Source organism: Ailuropoda melanoleuca, chromosome 10 (genome assembly GCF_002007445.2).
Source record: "Ailuropoda melanoleuca isolate Jingjing chromosome 10, ASM200744v2, whole genome shotgun sequence".
Classification (NCBI taxonomy): Eukaryota; Metazoa; Chordata; class Mammalia; order Carnivora; family Ursidae; genus Ailuropoda; species Ailuropoda melanoleuca.
The window spans coordinates 48473145-48496798 of NC_048227.1; the positions used below are offsets into that span (position 1 = coordinate 48473145).

Below are 23654 nucleotides of genomic sequence, written 5' to 3' on the forward strand. Positions count from 1 at the left end.
CTGGATCTGCTATTTGCAGAAATTTTAAGTCTATTGAATTAGAAGTTGCTCTTTCTGGTTTCAAGACTCTCTTTCTTCCTTTCCTTTGCTAAAATTCTGGTCTAATTAAAAAAACAGTAGATCATAGTTAAATAAAACTGTACCCAGGATAACCCTAATTTCCATATGCAGATTTATCTGCACTGACAGCCACCCCCCTTACACACACACACTCTCGCTCTCTCATTCTCCTTTCCCTCCTCTCCATCTCCCTATTGCATTGTGTCTGACTGATTTTCAGAGCACCTTCGCTGTTTCCCCCTTCTCATTCCCTTTCTGTAAAATATCTAGACAGGAAGGAGGTGGCTGCAGAGGCTGAGCAAACAATCTCATATTCTGCCTGCAATGTCATCGTTTCTTTCCCCCATTTTAGGGGGCTGAAGTTGCCCAGGAAGGGGATGCAGAGGAGCTGGAAAGGAAGGGGGGAGCTCTCCAGAGGCAGCTGCGGTCAGGGGCAGGGACTGCCGCCAGATGTGCCTGCCTCTCTGGGATTTGATTCGAAAGGGGCAGCAGGAGGAAATATTGGGAGACAAAAGCCCCGTTTTAAATGATCATTTTCTTTATTTAACATGGCAGCAGACACTCTGCGTAGGATCATCATGCCGAGCATAAACTGGACTTTCCCACTTGCCTGGCAGGAGTGAGACAGATCACTGTGTGCTAAATGAGCATCTGAGGTAAGACCCACTGTTACAGATACTTGATTTTTTCCTAAACAATTAATTTTCTTAAATATATGTTTCAGCTTCAATCACAAATAGTATAGTGGGGGCAAATCTGTGTTAATCTGCATCTAAAGAGCCAAGAAAAAGCAGAGGTTTAATATATTCAACTCAATTTGGGGAGGTTAGTTACTTTGTCAATTCTGTGTGTGCTGTTTGTTTTTTAGGTAAAATATTTGGTTTAAGAATAGACTAGTGTCATCATAATCCACCACTGGTGATAATACTGATGTTTAGACTCTTAAAAAAAAACTTTGCAAAACGACAGTGAGCTACAGATGCATGTGCTGTATTTTTAGCTCACATACAAATATTAGAACTCTTATTAAAATGATAGGGTTTTTTTTTTTTTAGCAGAGAAGGAATGAATGCTGCATAATTAAGTACAGTATTTAATTTGGCTGTTGTGAAGCAAAAGAATAAGGTAATAATTTTTATTGTACTAATCAGTCTCAAGATGTTCTCTGTGTTAATTGGGTTAAAAAAATTGCAGTACTTATTAGAAATTCTAATTTCACAATGCAGCACTGACAATAAGCTCAGCCAGTGAATTATTCACATCTTTAATTTGCTCACTTAATGACAGTGTTCTGTAATCAGAGTGCAGAGACTGCTGCCTATGCATTATGTATGATGCTCAGGACTTAAATGCAGGACATTATGAAGCTCTCAGTGGTTCAGTAATTAGTTTTCCACAAGACAGGATTTAGATATTCACAGATAAAAGTCCACAGTAGGATAATGCTAAGGTTGCAACACAAAATAACAAAGGAAAGGAAGCTCAAAGTTTAGACTGAAACTTTGTCTCTCCGGCCTTGTCCACTGTGGAAACAGAATCATGCCACCTGAAATAGTTGCCTAGCTCTGATCACATGTTTGAAAACTGTTTTTGAACAAAGTTGTAGCAGGCAAGGCATTTGAACAATTTCAGTGGACCAGAGGGGAAAGATAAAACCTTTTTAATTAGTGTTCACAGAAGCCCTGCAATATATCCTCCTAATAAGTCTGCAGTATGCATAGCAGGCATTCTCAGTGTGCTTTGTAACTTAGTTAGTGCAAATGCAAATCAGGTTACAATGGTGTTTGGCTGTAATTGTGTTTGTAAAAGGGTTACATGCCCAAATGGAGATTGAGCTTGCTCATGGTTTTGTTCCAATTGCTTCTGAGGGAAGGTTTGAAAATCAAATGAGATATTAAGTGAATCTGGACATGAAAGGAAGTAGATCTGAATTGTCAGTGCAACTTTGGAATTTCTTACACTTGTCGGTTTAAAGTTGTCAGTTTTTCTTTAATGATTCTAGAATTGTTTCGTCGTGAATTATATAACCTTAGAGACTCCCCAGAACCACTAGCAATAGTTTAAAAATGTATACTGACTTTGGGAAAACATTTCATAGTATTAATTCTAAAGTTTAAAGACTAAATTGGAATCTTTACAGTGATTTTTTTTTTTTAACATACTCTCTGGTGGACTATATGGGGATTTTTGAGGATTTAAATATTAATCTCTATTAATAAGATCTCGCTGCTTTACCATTTGTTGGTCTAAGATTTGTACTCATTTCCAAAACCCAAGTGCTAAGAGCCTTAATAAAAATTGGTTTTTTAAATTGAAATGCACATTAATACTTTTTAAAACTGCCTTTTATAGCTTAGATAATTTTTTTAAAGAAAGTTGAGAAATCTATAGGCAAATGTAGTGTTTAGGGAAGGAATGAACTAGTGAAATAAAAAGAAATTACATTCCACCATAATTTGTGAAAAATTCCAAATTAAAGAAAAAATAAGTGACACTTCCAAATTTGACTTCTAACTTCTAGAACTAAAAATTTACTTTAACAAAATAAAAAGTTTTTCAGATATGTTTAGGAAGCTGTTGCCTTTGTGATACTTCCAACATGATTTTTGGGAAAGGGGACTTGGTTAGGGGAGGAATTTGGTAACTGAGCAAGGGTGACCTGGTTTTGACTTGGATCCAAGATAGTATGTGGCAATCAGATGGTGGCAGTGGTACTGGTGGTAGCTCAAATAAATGGCTGGGAGTTAGGAAACTTGAGTTCTAGTCCTGTTTTGCCCACAGACCAGCTATGTCACTTTGAGCACTTAATATTATTTTCCATTGCCTTATCTGTTGGGCAGGAATAACAAACTTTTCTAAGATTTAGAAAAAAAAAAACCAAAACCCAACAACTATAACATGATTATGGGAAGAAAGGAGGTAGGAGGAGTGAGAGTTTTTTGAAACTTAAAAGCAAAAATAAGGAAGCTATTTTAGGGATTAACGTAAAACAAATGTGTGTCTTTGAATCTGTATTGTTTATTATGGAAGAGATTCTTGTCCAGATTTACAACACTCTAAAATGCAAAAATGTCAAAATATTGTCAAATCAATTTAAATTTAATTTACTTAGGTATTTGGGGGTGACCTAGAGAGTTTTGAGATCCCATAAACATCAGTTTCGTGTCATCACTCCAGAAAGATTGGCAATCATCTTGCTTTGGACATTTCTTTCACCCATCACTTAGGAGACACGTATTAATACTCTAAGTCGTATGCTTGGAATGTCTGCCAATCATCAGGATTTCAGCCACTCTTCTCATTAGACTATGAGTCAGAATGTGATAATTTATACCACTACAATTTTGGAACTCTTTTTTCTCACCAAAAATCGGTCAATATATCAACCAATCAATAATTGATTATCTGTTAGTTTTTCTTTCATGATCTATCGAGCACTTAAAATGTTATCAAAAATAACATGCTATCTTTCCCTCATTCTTATGAGGCAGCTGTGTCCGTATTATAGATGAGAGACTGAAGCACAAAGAAATTAAGCATTTTGACAATACCACACAGCTGGTGAGTAGCAGTGTTAGAATTGAACCAGGACCAAGTCCTCAGGTTTCAACCAATCGACTATATTGTAAGTTCCAAGGTCCTGTGCTAAGTGTTGAGATAAAGTAATTGAGATTCCTGCCCTCACATTCTCACAGTGGTAATGTTTGAATTTCCTCCACCTGCTCACTTGTAGGTCAAGACTCTTGCTTCCTGTAGTATGGGCTCCACACAGCACTGGCATCATCTGGAACCAGGCTTGGGTGCTTTACTAACCTTGATGTTGCTTCTAAATTACCTGGAGAATCTGTTTAAAATCAGATCTGGGGGCTCCTGGGTGGCACAGCGGTTAAGCGTCTGCTTTCGGCTCAGGGCATGATCCCGGCATTATGGGATCAAGCCCCACATCAGGCTCCTCTGCTATGAGCCTGCTTCTTCCTCTCCCACTCCCCCTGCTTGTGTTCCCCCTCTCGCTGGCTGTCTCTATCTCTGTCGAATAAAAAAATCTTAAAAAAAAAAATCAGATCTGATTCAGTAAGTCTGAGATGGGTTTCAAATGCTTTTCTAAGTTTCCAGGTGATGCAATGTTGCTGTTTGGAGAGGTCTCTCTTTGGTGAGTTCTAGAATTATAGTAGTGCCCTTTTATCTGCGGTTTCATTTCCTGCAGTTTCAACCACAGTCTGGAAGCAGATGATCTTCCTTCTGAGGAATCATCAGAAGGTCAGTAGTTGTTTAAGGCTATGTCACAATGCCTATGTCATTTACCTCACTTCATCTCATCACATAGGCATTTTAACATGTCACATCATCACAAGAAGAAGGGTGAGTACAGTACAATAAGGCATTTTGAGAGCGAGAGAAAGAGATCACCCACATCTACTTATCTTCTATTTCAGTATTTTTTAGTAGTTATTTTAGTTCACTATTATTATTGTTAACCTCTTACTATGGTTAATTTAGAAGTTAAACTATCATAGGTATACATAGGGAAAAAAACATATATAGTGTTTGGTACTATTTGCAGTTTCAGGTATCCACTTGGGGAACTTGGAACATATCCCCCGTGGATAAGGGGGGTAGTCCTATTTCCCCCCAGTTTGGTACCCAGTGTGTCTAGGGCAGACCCAGTGCACCTAATTCCTTACTGAATTCCACTCTTCCTCCAATTCTGATATTTTTTGGTCCAGATAGAAGAGCTTCTACCTTGGTTTCCTGACTTTGCCATCTGGTGCCCTACGTTCTCAGCCTGTATAGCTGAGAACTTAGCATATACCTCATGTGGGTTTGGTTCCACACTCCCAATTACTAGTGTTGGCCTTTCTGTCTCTATTGTGGCATCAGCCTGATGAAGGATCTTCATTCCCTTGTCTTCATCAGAATAAGCTGTGAAGCTTATTAAAAACCTGCAAGATGTCTCAGTAACACTTCTATAGATCTGATCTGGTGTGTTTGGGGTGGGACTTGGGAATTTTTTATCTTTTCCAAAGCTTCATAGTTGATTCTGATGGGCAGCACATGCTGAAAACCACTTTCTTGGGGGCCCTTGCTGTGCCCTGACCTGATAGGAACCCTTTGGAAAGTGGTACTGGCACAACTTTTGTTCAAGTTTGCCATGTACTGGGAACATTTTCTCTATGCCTCTATGACAGCAATGGGAAAGAACATAGACTTTAAAACTTTGCCGAGTGATTGGCATTTGAATTGGATAGCCAATGAATGAACAGGTCATTTTTTTTTAAAAGGAATAGCATATGCAAAGATAGATAAAAAAGAGAAAGGTATCTTAAATACTGAGACATCCATTCTGACAAAAGTGTTTAACACACAAAATGGGGGAGTAGAACATGATAGGTAGCCTCACTTTTAGGACCTTATGTGTGAAACAAAAGAGTTTATACTTCATTTTACCAGCAGTGAGGATTATCAGAGGTTAAGATGGAAAGTAAAGTGACCAGACATGTGTTTCAGAAGGCTAATCTTGGCACTGAGGGTGTATGAATGGGCAAGACTGAAGGCAAAGAGGCAAATTAGGTATGTGTGGTAATAGAGTATAGGTGAGATGGAGAGGATGCTTAGGCCACACTCCTGGGCTCTGAAGCTAACCTCTGTCTCTGACACTGATGATGTTTCTTTATCACAGTTGTATTTTATAGTAATAGCCTGCAGTTTAGACCTTATAAGTGGCATGGCCTTGAGAATTCTGGGAGCTCAGAGCTTTTATGAGCCATCGCTGGTTCATCCTTTTCCTGATTATTTTACCTTGTAGTTTTAAGTTGGCTAACTCTAGGTTTCTTCCACCAGGAGCTGCTTAGAACTTTTAAGGTAATTTTTTGGGAGGAAAATCTTCTACAGCATCTTAAAGGAAACTTGAAACCAGTTGATGAGCAGCGATAGAAATGCCATTGGTTGGGAGAATTGCAGTCTTGGACTCTTGAATACAGTGCTATTGCCCAAGCTCTGGAAAGACTTCACTTAATCCATTAGTCTTGACTCAGCCACTTTTTTTTTTTTTTTTTTTTCCCCTGCCACTGAATTTGTTCCTTTTAGAGTGAGTGCTTTCTCAAATCAGCATGGATTTGGGGCACCTGTGTGGCTCAGTCAGTTAAGCCTTCAGCTCAGGTCATACTCCCAGGGTCCTGGGATAGAGCCCAGCATTGCATAGGTCTCCCTGCTCAGTAGGGAGCCTGCTTTTCCCTCTGCCAACTTCCTGCTTATGCACTCTCACTCTCCCTTCTCTCTCTCTCAAATAAGTAAATAAATAAAGTCTTAAAAAAAAAAAAAAGTCAGCATGGATTTATTGCTTCACCAATCTTCATTCACTCACCTCTGCGTAGAGAGCTCATTTACTTCTAAGAATCACACATATTGTATCAGAGAGCATATTTTGGAACTACCAATACCTACTCTCAGAAATGTTTAGGCATTTCACCCAGTTTTTGACCTACTCTATTACTTCCTTGATTTTAGCTAAACTCTGTCTTCCCCTGACCCTAATGTGCATGTGCTTATATGGTAGTCTGAGTAGAACCCCTACGCCCCTCACGATAACTCCCAGAACCTATGAATTATGTTATCAAACATGGCAAAAAGGATTTAGAATATGTAATAAAGAATCTTGAGATGGGAAGATTATCCTGGATTATCTGGGTGGGCTCATGTAATCACAATGGTCCTTTTAAAAGAGGTAAGAAAGTTGGTCAGAGGAGGAGGTTGGACAATGCTATTCTGCTTCCCTTGAAGATAGAGGGAGGGACCACAAGCCAAGGAAAGCAGGCATCTTCTAGAAGCTGGAAGAGGTAGGGAAACAATTTTTTTTTCCCTAGAGCCTCCAGAGAAAGCCATCACCTTGACTTTAGCCCAGTGAGACAGATTTTGGATTTCTTACCTCCAGAACTGTATGACAATAAATTTGTTATTTTAAACCATTCAGTTTCCGGTAATTTGCTACAGTAGCAATAGGAAACTAATACAGTATACTGCATACCTCTATCTGACATATTTGTTTGGCTGTCCAGTTTGTCCTACTGATAATTTTATTGCTTCATTGTTGCTTTTCCTTGAGTACTACTCTACTAGTGGACTAGCATACTGATTTTTCCTGAGTTTCAAATTCCTCAATGATGAAGGTATTACCTAAGAGATGAGTGACTGATGGGGCTCTTCTGAGGTAAGAGAGGTGAGGCTAGTAAAGTGCTCTACACAGTGTCTGATGTAGGTTGAGTATGCAATGAATGCATTTCCTGTCTCTTCATTGAATCCTGGTAAACTTATTTTGGGGTTTTTACATGATATTGGAGAAATTCAAAAGCTAATTTGAATATTAATGGCTCACAGTGTAGAAGTTTATATAGAATTTAGATTAGTCTTAGTGCTAATAATTCTCTGGTCCATTTTGAATCTCATTTAAAAGATATTTTGATTTTGAAAATATTTTTTTATGAGCATCCTTTTCTCCTCTCAGAATTTTCCCTTTTCTGCCCCAATTTGCATGTGTTTTTCTACATCCCACACACACACACACACACACACACAATCCTACACACCTACACTCACACTCAGTGGTTACTCGTAGTCTACAGTACCAATAATGTTCTACATAGAAAGATGCTAAGGGTTAAATGAGAATGCAGGTGAAAGTACTTTGTCAACTGTTTTGCATATACAATGTAAATTGTTGGTACATGTAGTAAGAAAGTTATGAGCTTGAGAAAAGATGTTGCATGTTACATCTTTGGATCCCTAAGGCCTTATAAGTTATGTTAAATATATTGCTAAATAAAAGGTGGAAAACTAGAGGGGAACAAACCAATGAAGAAGAGTTGAAGAAAATAACTAAATTTGATAGTTCTTTGGGTAGAATCACCCACTATTTGCTTCAGAAATGTCTCCTGATCTCTGCATTTGAGCCTGTACTCCCCAAACCACACAGTTAATGTGTGAACTCTAAACCCTCAATCACAGGAACCAGTCTCAGTCACTCTGACTGTCCAGTTAGGGGTAGCATATAAACCATCTCTCCCTTCGTTAGTTTCCTGTCATTGCCATAACACATTTCTATAAACTTAGTGGACTGAAGTAACATAGATTTGTTATTTTACAGTCCAGTAGGTAAGAAGTCCAGGACAGATCTCACCAGATGAAAATCGAGAGTGTTGGCAGACTGTTCCTTCCTGGAGGTTTTAGGGGAGAATCTCTTTCCTGCTTATTTGAGTTGATGGTAGAATTTAGTTCCTTGTCGTTGTAGGACTAAGACCCTCAATTTCTTCCTGGCTTATCAGCCAAAGCCCATTTCCAGTTTCTGAATTCTTTAGCTCATGATAGCCTCCCACAGTCGTCAAAGCCTGGAGAGGCAAGTTGAATCCCTCTCACGCTTCGAATCTCTCTTTCTTCCCTGTCATCTCTTTGACCCACTCTTCTGCTTCCTTCTTCCAATTTCCAGTACTCACGTGATTACATTGTGCCCATGGGGGTAATCCAGGATAACCTCACTTCTAAAGATTCTTAATCACACCTACAGAGTTCCATTTGCTTTTAAGATAATAGGTTCCAGGGATTAGGAGGTGAATGTCTTTAGGGGGCTGTTATTCTGCCAACCACAGTCCATAACTGGTAGCATTTGCCTGAATTATAGTTGTTCCACACTTTGTTTTCTAGTTTGGGCAATATCATTGTCAGCCTTTCTCCAGACCTCAATTATTCAGTCTCAGAGTTCTATTAAGCATCTGATTTAACTCCTTTGCCAACTTAGTTTGTCGGATATATAAAGTCACTTTTGTCCTAATTTGTTTCGATTCAGTTAGATTCCATTGAGTTAATTCAATAAGAATTTATTGTCTACTGAAACCATTCCTGGTATGAAAAGTAAAGTATGGAGACATATTACATACCTGTTTGTGCAGACAAGATATATTCTCTGCGATAAAGAAAAAAACAGGAGAAAATACAATCACCGTATGTACATACCAAAGGTGTTAGAAGGGGAATATTTTCATGCAGTGGTGGGATTAGGAAAGCAAGGTTGTGATTTTTGTCTGGCTGATGTCACTTACAGGATGTGATTTAATGAACAATGGTTGGATCTTTCTGCTTGAAAATATCTCCCTGCCTAGCTTGTAAATTTGTTTGCTTCACTTTGTCATTCTTAGATCCATTTAGCTTAACAAACATCCTCTTTTACCAAGCCATCCTGTAGAACTCTTGCTCAGGGAATGTATATTCTTAATTATTCATTAAACTACTGTTTTGTTTTTTTTTTTTTTAACCCTTGTACCTTAGTCTGAATGAACTTTCTCTAGATCTTTAAAGAATATTTCCCTCTTTAAATTTGTTGTCTTAGTAAACTGGTAGGCTTTCTGGTACTAGGCATTTGGGGACCTCAACAGCATATAAGTGTAGTAAGTCAAGGCTTGGGAAATTGACCTGGGCCAGGACTCTTTTTATTCTCTCATGATGTCTCTAAGAGAGATTAACATAGCAATAAGGCTGATGCCTAGGGAGTGTGGCCAGAAGTCCACAACCCAGTGTTCAAGGGGAAGTTCAAGTCTGAACATTAACATCATTCCATTAACATCACAGATGCTTTTAAAGTGATGAGTAAGTACCTGGTGAGAGTAGACAATTATAGACAGGCAGGGGTAGCTTGTTTCTAGGAAACCAGAGCCAGATAGAACTAGAAGTCTAAAGTCCAGCCCCATTAGGGTGATCAGAGGTACACATAGTGTTGGGATCCCAGGCAAATGGACTAGAATTTAGGATATGGAGCTTGAATATGAAGTGCAAAGCATGACTAAAGCCCAGAAATAGAGACTGCTATGAATGGTGGGACATAGGGTCCAGCCTGGGGCTTAGGAACACTGGGGCCAGGGAAGACATGAGCCTTGGCTAACAGACAAATTCCAGAGCTTTGAGCTCATGTCTGATATCCTCTCAGGCCTCATGTTTATTGGTTCAGGCATAGCAAGGCTCATTGATTGTTGTTCTTTAGGACTTGCACCTGCCCATGGCCAGTTGTAGGTTCTGTTAGCCTGGGGGGGCATAGGGACAGTTGGCCCCTGCAATGCCAAAAACAATATCATGGAAATTTGTTCCACCTGTGTTGTGCAGTTTGCATAATGCCACGTAACTTCAGTCACAATTGAATTAAACTAGCAAGTCATTTGCTCTTATTGAAGTATTATTCCAAATCTAGACATTGATCATTAAATTATTTGCTTATTTTGTAAATTTATAAGTTAAAAATTTAGGTTAGATTTTGGCAGACTAGAAGGAATTCTAATAACCCATGGTCTCTGAAGATAAAATGAGAGGCAGTGAGTCCCTGAAACCTGAAGAATTCATTCATTAGATGACCACTTGGCAGATGAGACGCTGGGGGATTAAACGGGTGACATTCATAGGTCCCTTCTAACCCTAAAACACCATCTAAGTCAGGATAATGTAAAAAATGTCTAGACTTCATAGACATTATTTTCACATATTGAACACCTGGCTTCTTTTAAATTTTTGAAAAATACTTATTAATTAGAAAAGATATTAAGGAATAATTTTCATTAAACATGCTTGGCCATTTTAAATTACTTTCTTCAATTTAAAACCCCTAAATACACTGATTGCTTATTAGATAAACCAATAATCTATGATTTGCAGTAAATTGCAAATTTATGCATAAATATTTAAATGTTACACATAGTCCTATACATTGAGGATCCTTATTTTTTTAAAGCATAAAATCCATACTGATATATTTTATTACAAAGTTGTTTATTTTAATACAGGAGTAAACTCAAAGTCTGTCTCCCAGTTGTATTGAATTTCAATGGCCTTTTAATTGCAATTAAGCTCACAGTTTTCAAAGTCCTTTTAGAAGGGCCTATCTGCATTTAAGATGTGTATTGCCTTAGGTAATGCTACCACCCAAACATTCTCTGCTGTGCCTGGCAGTCAATGAAGGAAAAAAGTCCACAGGATTAATATGTCATTTGGGAGTTGGTGTCTATGTCTAGGAAAGATGTCCAGTGAGAGAGGGCTTTCTCAACTTTCACTTCGGTACCTTCAGTTTAAATCTAGAATCACAGAATTCACAGGCTTCAACGGTTATTAGTGGTAACTCTCATACCTCAGTTTATAGGTGAGGAATCTGAGTCACAGTGAGGTTGAGTGACTTATCAATTCATATGTTGCACTTAACAGTTCTGCTCCTTTCCCTTCAACTTGACCCTGACAGCCTGTTCAGTTATAATTCTTTTAAAGAAGAGTAGAGATGGGCAAGATCACACAGTCAGTAGATGGAGTCCTGCTACCTCTGCTTGTGATGCTGGACTATAGCCCGTCACAGTCCTTTTTTACATCCTTATTTATCTGATGACTACAAGGTGATGCAATCAAACCTTAGTCATCTGAGGGTAGGTAAAATAAAGTTACAGTATACCCATTCACTGCAAAATAGTGTCTGTAAGATTTGGAAGTGCTGAAGATAGCTTTTTCCTAAGGTATTTATTAAACTTATATGTGGTCTGTATTTTATAATTAATAATATTCAATGCCAATCACATGTATTTTAATATCTTGATATTTACAGGTTTCAGAATACTTAGCATTTTAAACACAGATTGCTATTTATATAGTACTATTTCACTTATTGCCTTGTAATCATTAGTATTGATGGATATTGACATATATAATTAGAACATTCAGGAGCAGAAACTTGATGATGATTCAGGCCAAAAGTTATTATGCTCAGAATTTTAATTTCATAATGTTGCATGCTATGAATAATTAAATTTATCTCTTCTGATCTCTATGTGTTGATCCTTAAAAATATTCTTAATGATATGCCGAAAGCTAGTGGTAGGCAGGAATTTTGATTGCAACCTTCTTATCTTGTGTCTTAAGAAGTCACTTTTCCAAACAAAAGTGACTTTCTTACTTTCTTTTCTTACTTTCTTACTTACCTTCTTTCTTACTTTCTTACTTTCTTTCTTACTTTCCTCTAAGCCCAAATGTGAGGATCCTGCAGTTTTTCTATTGCAGTGGAAGAAGAGCTTCTTAGCGTAAGGAATACGCTTCGAGTTACTTTCTCGACCTCCATGACTGTACTCACTGCTGGACTCCTCACAACATGCCGTGTCTTCTAATCTTACAACATCCCTGAGATCTAAGTATTGCTTTATGATTACCATTCTACAAATGGGGAAACTGAAGTTTTGAGAGGTGAATTGTGTGCAAAAGCCGTTTAAGATATCCCTTCTACCATGTCAGACTTCTTCCTATTTTTCCTTTTGAGAGAGACAGTGAGAGAAAAAGTAAGATCAACAATGGCACGTTCCATCCATGTAGCAGTTTAGAAATTTCTTTTTACTTCCCACCCCATTGTGTGTTATATGTGTATTACAGTGTTCTCTAGAGGACTGATGTGGTAATAATAATAATAGTAATATTTGTTAAAAACTTGCTCTATGGCAGGCACTGTGCTAAGTGCTTCATATACATTATCTCATTTCATCCTCAGAGCAACGCTATGAAGTAGAAATTATTATCCTCGTTTTTAAGATGAGAAAATGAGGCTTAGAGAGATTAAATAGCTTGCCCAAGGTTACTGCCGTTTAAACCAAGCAATCTAAGGGATTCCAATCCTTTAAGTACTCTGCTGCTTGCACTGTATGTAAGGGTCTTCTGTTTTCCATTTTAATGTTTCTTATCTTTATGAAGGGGTTACAGGGAAATGACTTCTGCCCTAGCACTGTGCTATTAAGGACTGCTGTTACTGACTAATGTCCTCAAACTTTAGTGTGCATAAGAATTATCTGGGTTGTTTTTTAAGACAAATGGTACCAAACATTTCTGAAATTTTTATATTAATCTAATCATTATACAATTAAGTGAATTAGAGTTGTTCAGTGGGTAAAACCCTAAAATTTGGTATTGTCAACGAATGTCTGATAATCATCTCTCAACTTATTTTTTATATAAAAATAGATTTCATAAGGTTGATTGCCTTAAGCAAGTTATGTGGTGCCTTATCTTTATAATTCATACAATGATGGGATATAATCAGAAGAGTCTTTATTTTTGTTTTGCTACCCCACCAAATTTCTCCAGCGGTATTAGCTTGTCTGCTACTAGATGGAAATGTGGCCAATTCTTTGGCTTTTCTGCTCTCTCTCAGGCTCCTACGGTGTCTATAAGTGATGTATGCAGTTTTCATTCAGTAATCAAAAGTGTGCACTCCCATGTTTTGATAATTCCATCTTCATTCAAAATTACAGTTAGTTCCTCTACTTCAGCTGAAGTTCTTTGTAGGTGGGAATCCGGGTAGAGAGTGTGGGCCTTCCTTTCTATTTTACCGTTTCAGTGGTTCTTGTAGTATTGTGTTGCGGGCCAGCAGCACCAGCTGGGAAGTTGGTAGGAATATGAATTCTTTGGTCGTGCTCAGACTCAGAATCAGAAAGTCTGGGCATGGAGCGAGCAATGTGTATTTTAACAGGTGTTCCAGGTGATGATACATGCTAAAGTTTAAGAACCACTACATTCGGATACTTGCTTACCTCCTTATTCTTAGTAACTTCAGTTTCTGTGGTCAAAGCAAAGGGGGAAGGACACAGAAAAGGAGTCAGAAAGGTTGTTACTTCTCTAGCATTGTCATAGTTGGCCTTTCATTTTACAACCCAGGACTTATTTAAAGTTGACTCATTCTCTGACGGCAGCTTTTTCAGAGGCCTCATTGAGAATATTCAAGTCCCTTTCTTCTCTGCCCCTCTTCCTCCCGCTCCTCTTCCACATGACATGGAGTCTCTCTGTTGGAGTCTTATTGCCCTTTCATTCAGAATGGTCCCAGGAATGCTTTGTTTGCTTCATTTACAGGGTACAATATTTTAAAATAAACAAACGAATCTGTTCCTGTTGATCTCCTGCTATTTTCCAAGTATAGAAAAGTCTATGGGTTGATCTGGAACTACCTTGGTAGTATTTTTAGGCCTCTGATTCCAAAGAATAAGATCCATGGAGCTAAGCAACAGTAACAAACTAGGTAGAATTTCCTGATTATTACCCAGGGCCTAGACTTCTCTTGTACACCATTTTACAGCATCTTGGCCCCACTTTTTGCTCTAGTTAATGCTGTGGTGACCAGATCCACACACACTTTGACCAGATTTATATAGTTCTAACCTGACAGTACCTCGGCATGGGACAATTACTTCTTGTTTCCCATCTGGTTTCTCTAACTCCCTTAGAACTGCTGGACTGTCATTCATGATCAACCAAAATAATGGAGGCAAAGGAGTTAATGCCCATGGGGCCATTCTTGGCTAATAGGGAATATGTTAAATGAATATACTAGGGAATATACCAAATGCTTCTTTCTTCCAGTGCCCTGTGGGCAGTTCTGAAGTGCATGTCCATTAAGCTTCTAAGAACTTCCTACAGAACTGAGTTATTACTGCTCAAATAGGTAACACATCTTGGTATTGACTTTCCCTCCTTCCCTACAGATTCTCCCTTACCTCACTCCTGTTTCCTGAGATCACTTTTCCCAAATAAGCTACTTGCCTAAAACCCTTTTCTCTCAGGCTTTCAAGGGGACTAGGCAAAGGCACTTACCAATGTTAATCTTAACTCATTTTTCTATCTCTTGAAAACTGGTACAAATGTGAAGATTGAAGGTTCTAAATTCGTATGAAATTGGGGATGCTACAAGAGGGAATGAATTTTGTTGGCTTCGACTGGGTAATTTGTACCAAGCATTGAAATTGCCCTTAAGTAATTCATGATTGTGGGTAATACCACCAAGTTGCCATTCTTCTCTCAGAGAAGAGGACTGGACTGGATAACTTCTTTACGAAACACTGAGGTGTTTTTAACACCTGGGCACCTATGTGGCTCCTGGGTGGCTCAGTCCGTTAAGTGTCTGCCTTCAGATGAGCTCATGATCCCCAGGGTCCTGGGATCAAGTCCTATGTTGGGCTCCCTGCTCGGTGGGGTGCTTGCTTCTCCCTCTGCCTGCTGCTCCCCTGCTTGTGCTCTCTGTATCTTCAAATAAATAAAATCTTTAGAAAAATAAAAAAACATTGAGGATTTCAGTAGCATTTTTATCAGAGGGAATCACTTTATTGTGGCTCAGGAATGTTTCAAAAAGACATCATTTTGTCTGGGCTCATAAGTAACTATATACCAAAAGGATGCCTTATAGTCTGCTTCAATTTAACAGTGAGTTTCCCTAGGTGACAGTAATGCCAATGTCACTTCCACCTGGTTTTGTGCTACACAGCAAAAGCCCTACAAATGTTTTTCCTTTCTTAACCTCAGAAACTCCCATAGTTGCACCATAATCTAGTCTAGTGGTTCTTAAAAACTTGTGTGTGGACTGACTATGGCAAAATCATTGAGGAAACTTTTAAAAAATATATGCTTCTGAGTTCTACCTCTGGAGATTTGAATTGGTTCTGGAGTTTGGGCAGTGGTGGGTTGGAACTGGCCTGTCTTGGCTTGTGAGAGCCTATTGTGCACTTCTCATTCTAACTCCATGTTGAGTAACTTCACATTGGTAGCTTGAAATCAGCCCTAGTGAGAGTATTGATACTATGGAAATTGGCAAATGTTATAAATTAGAGATTTTTTTCCCCCTCTAGAGCTGGTGTCAAACATTTGCTAGCACATCATTGGATTGGGGTCCAGGGCTCAGTGTAACTTCTCCCTCAAATAAGAAATCTGTTTTTTAGAAATGTACATGTTTTTATTTCTGACTTAATATGAGCTGTTCACATGACAGTACTGTTAACACTTTACCACATTTTCTTGTAAATATAATTTTTAAGGCGTATCTGTTAACCTTTCTTGTTTAAAACAGTATTACTGAAATTAGTTTAATAAAAATACCAATTTGACTTGTGCTATAGCAACTAATATAAATGGCCTCCTCTTTGGCACCTCATTGGATTTTCTAAAGGAAAACCAGTCCATATTAATTTAACTCCCTGTGTGATACTATGCTATAAAATTAAAATATTTATCTGGTTTGGTTTAATCAGTTTTTAGAAAAATTGTTTTAACAGAAAATTGGAGTATCATTAGTCTCCTGAATATTATAATTTAACAAATGATTACTATGCTAAACCAAATGGTTACCATGGCAAGAATTCATCTGGAGTCTCGAGGTAGGAGGGGGATTCCATTAGAGAGGGATTCCTATTTCTCTTCCCCATTGGTACCTAATTGCTAAGCATTAGAGATAGTGAGATTGGAGAATTCAGTATATATTTACAAAGATTTACAACACAATGCCTTTATTTCTGTAGCTGGCAGCAGTGATTAAAAGACTAGTTAAGGTCAATATACCAGGGGTGCCTGGGTGGCTCAGTCAGTTAAGCATCTAACTTTGGCTCAGGTCATGATCTCAGGGTCCTGGGATTGAGCCTGGCAGAGAGTCTGCTTCTCACTCTCCCTCTGCCCCTCTCTCTGCTCATGCTCTCTTTCTCTCAAAAAAAAAAAAAAAAAAAAAAAAAAGGGTCAATAAACCATTGCCAACAGAGTTTACCCTGATAAATCTGGAATATAAAAATCACAGTTTGGCTTTAACACAAAAGGGGAAACACTTAATTGTTCAATATGGTATAATATCTGAAAATTGAATTACATGTGAGGAAACATGCATTCTGGCCTCAGCTTCATCATTTCCTATTCAAGCACCATTGGTGAAGTCATATAATCTTTCTTAGCCTCCGTTCTTTATTCTTGAACCTACTCTGTTTATATCACAGAGCTTATTCTGAGGATCAAATGAGATAAACGTATGAGCAATTTGAATATATTATTCTTCAAATGTAAGAAATAATCAGTATTAGTTTGTTTCAAAGACTTAGGAAGGACTTCATCTTTTATTAAATGTGATTCATTCTAATCATATATATATATATATATATATATATATATATCTAGTGTTGATAAATCTCTAGTGAACTTAATATGACCAAATGAGTCTTAATTTGTCAGTAACAGGTATGGTTACCTTCTTTTGGGTGTTATCTTGATGATTATGAATTAATTTTCAAAATGTAAATAAATTTTATATATACATATATTATTTTGCAACTATTTTATGGAAGAACGAGTATGTTATGTTGCTTAAAATATTTCTATCTTATGTGAATGTGGTAGTAGAAATAAGGAAAATAACAGCTAACACTGCAGAGTTCTTACTGTGGAGGAGGAAATATGCTTATAGTATCCCAGCTTTTTTTAGATAAAAAGGCTAAGGCTTAGAAGTAGCAACTCTTCCAAGTCTTAACAGCTAGAAAATGATAAAGCTAGGACTCAGAAGTTGTTCCACCTCAAAGTCAAACCCAAGTCCAAACTCTGAACCAAAATGCTAATATTGCCTCTTGCATTATTCACATCTGCCTTCATTTTCACCTTACTCTCCTTTTCATCACTCAGTAAAAGTGTTGTGTATCTACATATAGAAAAGCAGCCCTCTTACATAAACAAGATTCTTTGGTTAAATAGGTTAATGGTGATGCTTCATAGTTGGAAGCAATCAGAGTCCACTGTCCCTGGTTTAACAGTGGCTGCAGACTACCTGATATCCTGCCAGTCTGTGATTTCTGGAAATCACGTTCATAGTAATTTATAATTGCAATAAATGTTTTTTTTCCCTATTAAATCTGGATTTGAAGATCAAGTGGAAATTTCCTCCAAAGGATACTATTATTTAGTTTACTAGAGAAAACTATTAATAAACATAATTTTAAAATTACTTTTGAATGCTTGGGCATTTATATTTGTTATTTATAATCCTCAGAAAAGCCGTAGATATCCATTTTGCAGATAAGGAAACTGAGGTAGATAGTACCTCACCCAGAGGTCACACAGGTGCTAAGTGGCAGAGGTGGAATTCAGACTCTGGTTCACAAGACTCCCATGCCCATCATTTTCTCCCTAACATTTGGTTGTGGAACACCCAGGGGTCCTATAAAGGAAAGTTTACAATGTGACCATATATAACTTTGAAAAAGTGTCATACTTCAGAATCACAAGGTTTCACATGCAAATCCAAGTTTGTGGTTTTTCTGGAAGGTCTGGAACAAGGGCTGGGAGAATGTACCCTCTGCTCCCTTTAGGATGGAGGTTGGGCTCCCATTTTACCACCTCCCCTATCACTTCTCTTATCATCAGCTACATTACCTGACCCTGTTAGAGTCAATCATCTCTGGATTCTACTGTGATTTCAAAGCTTTCTTGACTGAGGGTGGAAAGTTAGGCCTGTGCTATTCTTATGATTAATTAATAAATTGGGGACGGAGCTGTTAACAGTTCTCAAGGTAATATGTTTTGGTTTTCAGCCAGAGCCTTCTGAGAGAATAAATACTCTAGGCTTTTCTTCTGAAGTTGTAATGGACTGATATAAGCCACTTATTAAAATTTTGATGTTATTCAAATTGTGTCAGTATAATTTTTAGGATATCTATAACCTGGAAGTTAGGGTGATAAAGAATGATACTTGCATTGGGGGTCTCAAAAATTATAAGATCTTATATTTTGTTTGGAAACAAACATATTCTAATGGTAGGAAGTGGATTGGAAAGTAAACAGTAACATCTTTTTATTATTATGTAATTGATAAAAATATCATGTAATCCTAAAAATAGGACTTCAGATCATTACTTAGGTGGAAAAGGCATTTTTTATGGCTAGAGGATTGTATAGTTCATCTCCTGTAGAAATAATAAATTTTCATATTCAGTGAATTATTTAGGTTTTCTGATTAAAAAATGAAATAAAAAGTTGTTCTAGAGCTAAGAAAAATTTAAAGAAAGTATACCAGTAATTTAAAATATCAATTTTGTAGGGTATCTGGGTGGCTCCGTTGGTTAAGCGTCCGACTCTTGGTTTTGGCTCAGGTCATGATCTCAGTATTGTGAGATCAAGACCCTCATGGGGGCTTCATACTCAGTGTGGAGTCTGCTTGAGATTCTTTCCCTCTGCTTTTCCCTTTGCTCCTCCCCCTGCTCGAGAGTAGGCACATTCTCTCTCTCTCAAATAAAATAAATAAATAAAATCTTAAAAAAATATCAATTTTGCAAGCATTTAAAATGAACTGTTTCTTTTTTTTTTTTTTAAGATTTTATTTATTTATTTGACAGAGATAGAGACAGCTAGCGAGAGAGGGAACAAGCAGGGGGAGTGGGAGAGGAAGAAGCAGGCTCATAGCAGAGGAGCCTGATGTGGGGCTCAAACCCATTACGCCGGGATCACACCCTGAGCCGAAGGCAGACACTTAACCTCTGTGCCACCCAGGTGCCCCAAAATGAACTGTGTTTCTTAAGCATATCAAAGTTTTAAATAAAATCTTATAGGGAATTTTACTCATGTGTAGGCAGTCAGAAAAATGTATTTCAAGTTGAAAGGTGGTGGGGGGATATTTTTTCTAATACTTGAAGGGAGTGTTATGTTTTGTGGGACAATTTTCTCAGAAATTAATTACAAATGTCCAAAATGTTTAGATCATTAATAAAAATAGTTTACTTCTTAATATGGTAATTTATGTAAAAGAATTTGTAAGTTTAAAAAACAACAAGCAAACATAGGGCAGTGTTATTATTTGGGCATTTACCTCCCTCCCCCTTAATCTGTAAGTATTTCCTAATTTCATATTATGAACCCACCACTTGTTACGTGCTGTGGAAGATTTATAAAAAGATATATTTGAATATTCATTATGAATGATCAATTGGTTCATATTTTTTTTAAAAAAGGTACATAGTGACAATACCATGGAAATTATTATTTTATCTCTATTCCCGTCCCTAGAGGCAACAAATATTACCTATTGTTTGTGTATTGTTACGCAGATATTTTATGCAGATAAGTGCAAATGGTGTTATTCTCCCCCACATTCCTGGTGTACAGTCTGCTTTATACAACATGGTGGCACATCTTACACATAGTTCTGAATCTTGCTTTTTCACATGCATATCTTGGAGATTATTCCATTGCCCAAGTAGCAAATCATCGTTGTCTTCTCCTTTTTTTTTTTTTTCTTTTGGCAGTAAACTATTTCCATTTTTGGGTGCTTTATAATCTACTTTACCAGGCATCTATTTAGGTAGTTTCCAGTTTTTCTATTACAGCCATATTGCAATGAATAACCTTATATGTAAGTCTTTTCAGTTATTAGATAACTATGTCTTTAAGAAAAATCCCTTGAAGTGGAGTTGGTTTAAAGGTATCAACTTCTATAATTTTGAAAGATATTGCCAAATTACCCTCCATAGGGGTCGTGCGAGTTTATACTTTGACTAGCAGCATACAAAAATGCCTGTTTCCCCACTACCTGGCCAAACAGAATCATTAATCGTTTGTATTTTTGCCCATCTGATAGATGAAGAATGGTATCTTAATGTAGTTTTAATTTCCATTTTTTAGTCCTTATTCATGTGTTTAGGAGATATTTATGTTTCATTTTCCATGAACTGTCTATGTACATTGTTTGCCAATTTTTCTGTTGGGTCATTTATTATGAAATAGTAGGTGTTTATTGTTTATTGGTTCGTGATATGAGTTGCAAATATTTGTCCCAGCTTGTCATTTTCCTTTGCCATTGCTTATTGTAGTTTTTGCTATGAAGATTATTATTAAATTTTTTGTTGTAATAGAATTTATCAATCTTTTGATTTATAGCTTCTGCGTCATATTTAAATAGGCCTCTTCTACACCAAGATTATAAAACACTTCTCCCAGGTTTCTTCTAATACTTTCATGCTTTTGTTTTTACAATTAAATCTGTGATTCATTTGGAATTTATCCTGATGTAGAATATGAGCTATAGCTCTAGTGTTATTTTTTTCTAGATGGCTACCCAGTAGCATTTATTGAATAATCCATCTTCACTGGTTTGAGATGCTGCATTGCTACCTTTTGTTATATTAATAATCATGGAGTGCACACTATGAATCAAGCATTGTCTTAGGTACTATGGCAAATTTTAAGAGTGTAATATAGTTCTTGCAGCCAGAAATTACCATCTAGTTACAGCAACAAACTCATGGAAATAGTCTTGGAAAAAAATCAAATGGTGGATTTTATCAGAGAAGGTTTTATGGAGGGGCAGCCATCAGTTCTTTCCTGACACTTGTAAATGGAATTAAAGAATAAAAGCACACAAAAGAGAAATAGGGAACAAAAAAAAAGGAAAGTACCTGCTCATACTCATTATCCAAAACTGATAGGCCTAAGTTACAGAGAGGCTGCATGTTGATTAGCAAATATTCAGTGTGGGTATATTTCTGGATGGCAAATGCTTTTATTTTTAGAAACACATCTATGATATCTAAGGTGAAAATTATCATTACAAGATGCTGTTGATTTCTTAAATTCTCTCTTTTTAATTTAAATGTGAGAGTAAAGGTATTTGTAGAAAATGGCTTCAATCTCAGTTGCAACTATCAGAGCAGGCATCTTATTAGTTGATTTGGAATGATTTGGGTTTGTCTGAATTGTTTCCCATTGTATTTTCTTGCCTGTTTAATATTGAACCTCTTTGTATGAAATTTGCCATACTGACTTTGTTACTTTAAATTCTTTAACAATGGGAGATTTAGGAAACCCTGTATAATATAAATACAGTAGACCCCTCTGCCCCCACCCCTTGCCTGTGGTTTTGCTTTTCGTGGTTTCAGTTATCTAAGGTCAATTGTGGTTGGGAAGCAGATGATCCTCCTTCTGATGAATCATCAGAAGGTCAGTAGTAGCCTAACGCTAAGTCACAGTGCCTCCGTCATTCACCTCACTGCATCGCATCATGTAGGCATTGCATCATCTCATATCATCACAAGAATGGTAAGTACAGTACAATAAGATATCTTTTTAGGATATTTTGAGAAAGAGAAAGAGACCACATTCACAGTAACAAGAGTTGTGATATATTGTTGCAATTGTTCTGTTTTATTAGTTATTGTTGTTAATCTCTTACTGTGCCTAATTTATAAATTAAACTTTATCATAGGTGTAAGTACACACACACACACACACACACGCATACACACACATAGGGAAAACATAGTATATATAGGCTTTGATACTATCAGTTGTTTCAGGCATCCACCGGGGGTCTCAAAATGTATATGTATCTTCCATGGATAAGGAGAGACAGCTGTACATGTATCCTCTTTTTTTGTAGTTTTAAAATGGCATATTAAGAAAATGAGATATAATTCACATGCCATAAAATTCACCATCTTAAGGTGTATAGTTAAGTGGTTGTGAGTAAATTCACGAGGTTACCATCGCTACTACTTAATTCCAAAACATTGCCATTACTCCAAAGTGAAACCTTGTATGAATTATTACTTTCCAATATTCCTACTCCCTAGCCCCTGGCAACTACTGATCTACTTTCTGTCTCTAGGGATTTACCTATTCTGGAAAGTATATGGAATCATATAGCATGTGGCCTTCAGTCTTTGCTTTCATTTATGTAACAATGTTTTGAGGTTCATTCATGTTTTGGCATCTATCAGTTCTTTAGTCTTTTTTGTGGTGAAATAATATTCCATTATGTGGATATACATACATTTTGCTTATCAGTTGATGGACATTTGAATTATTCCTGCTTCTTGTTATTATGAATAATGCAGCTTTTATAATAATGCAGCTTAAATAATGAACATTTGTATACAAGACTCTCTCTTTCTCTCTCTCTCTCTCTCTTTTTTTTTTTTTTTTTTAGATTGAGAGGGGGAAGTGGCCAAGGGAGAGGGAGAGAGAGGGAATCCTAAGCAGTCTCCACACCAGCATGGAGCCTGATGTGGGACTCAATCACAATCCTGAGACCATGACCTGAGCTGAAATGAGGCATGGTTGCTTAACTGACTGAGCACCCAGGCGCCCCATATACAAATTTTTTGTGTGGACATATGTTTTCATTTCCCATGGGTATATACCCAGGAGTGGAATTGCTAGGTCTTATAATAACTCTATGGTTAAATTTTTGAGTAACTGCCAACTGGTTTCCACATTGGCTGCACCATTTTACATTCCTACCAGCAATATTTGAAGGTTCGAATTTTTCAAATCTGCCAACACTCATTATTTTCCATTTTGTGAATTATGCCATTCTAGGGTGCGTAAAGTGATCTGTCATTGTGGTTTTGATTTGCACTTCCTTGATGATGAATGATAATGTCGTTGAGCATCTTTTCATTTGCTTATTTGCCTTTCATATATCTTCTTTGCGGAAATATCTGTTTAAATCCTTCAGTCCTTTTGCAATTGGGTTATTTGTTTTTTTTTATCATTTAGTTGTAGGAATTCTTTATAGATTCTGGAAACTAGATCCTTATTAGGTATATGATTTGCAAATATTTTCTCCCATTGCTGAGTTTTTTTGTTTTCTTATAATGACTTTTGACAGACAAGTTTTTTAAAATTTTTATTAAAATTTTGATTAAGTTTTTAAATTCATTATGTTATTTTATTTTATTATTTTTTTTTTTAGAGAGGGAGAGAGAGAGGAGTGGAGGGAGGGGCAGAGGAAAAGGGAGAGAAAGAATCTTAATTAGGCTCTA

The 23654-nt window shown here is 37.1% G+C and overlaps 1 protein-coding gene across 5 annotated transcripts in view; it reads left to right on the plus strand.

Annotated features, from left to right (window-relative positions):
• The first annotated feature begins 254 nt into the window (after positions 1–254).
• LOC117804235 overlaps positions 255–23654 on the plus strand; it is an 852227-nt gene continuing 828827 nt past the window's right edge. For all 5 annotated transcript variants that reach the window (XM_034670865.1, XM_034670866.1, XM_034670867.1 and 2 more), the window contains exon 1: positions 255–716. The gene's annotated coding sequence lies outside the window, so the exon portion shown is untranslated. The remainder of the gene's footprint in view (positions 717–23654) is intronic.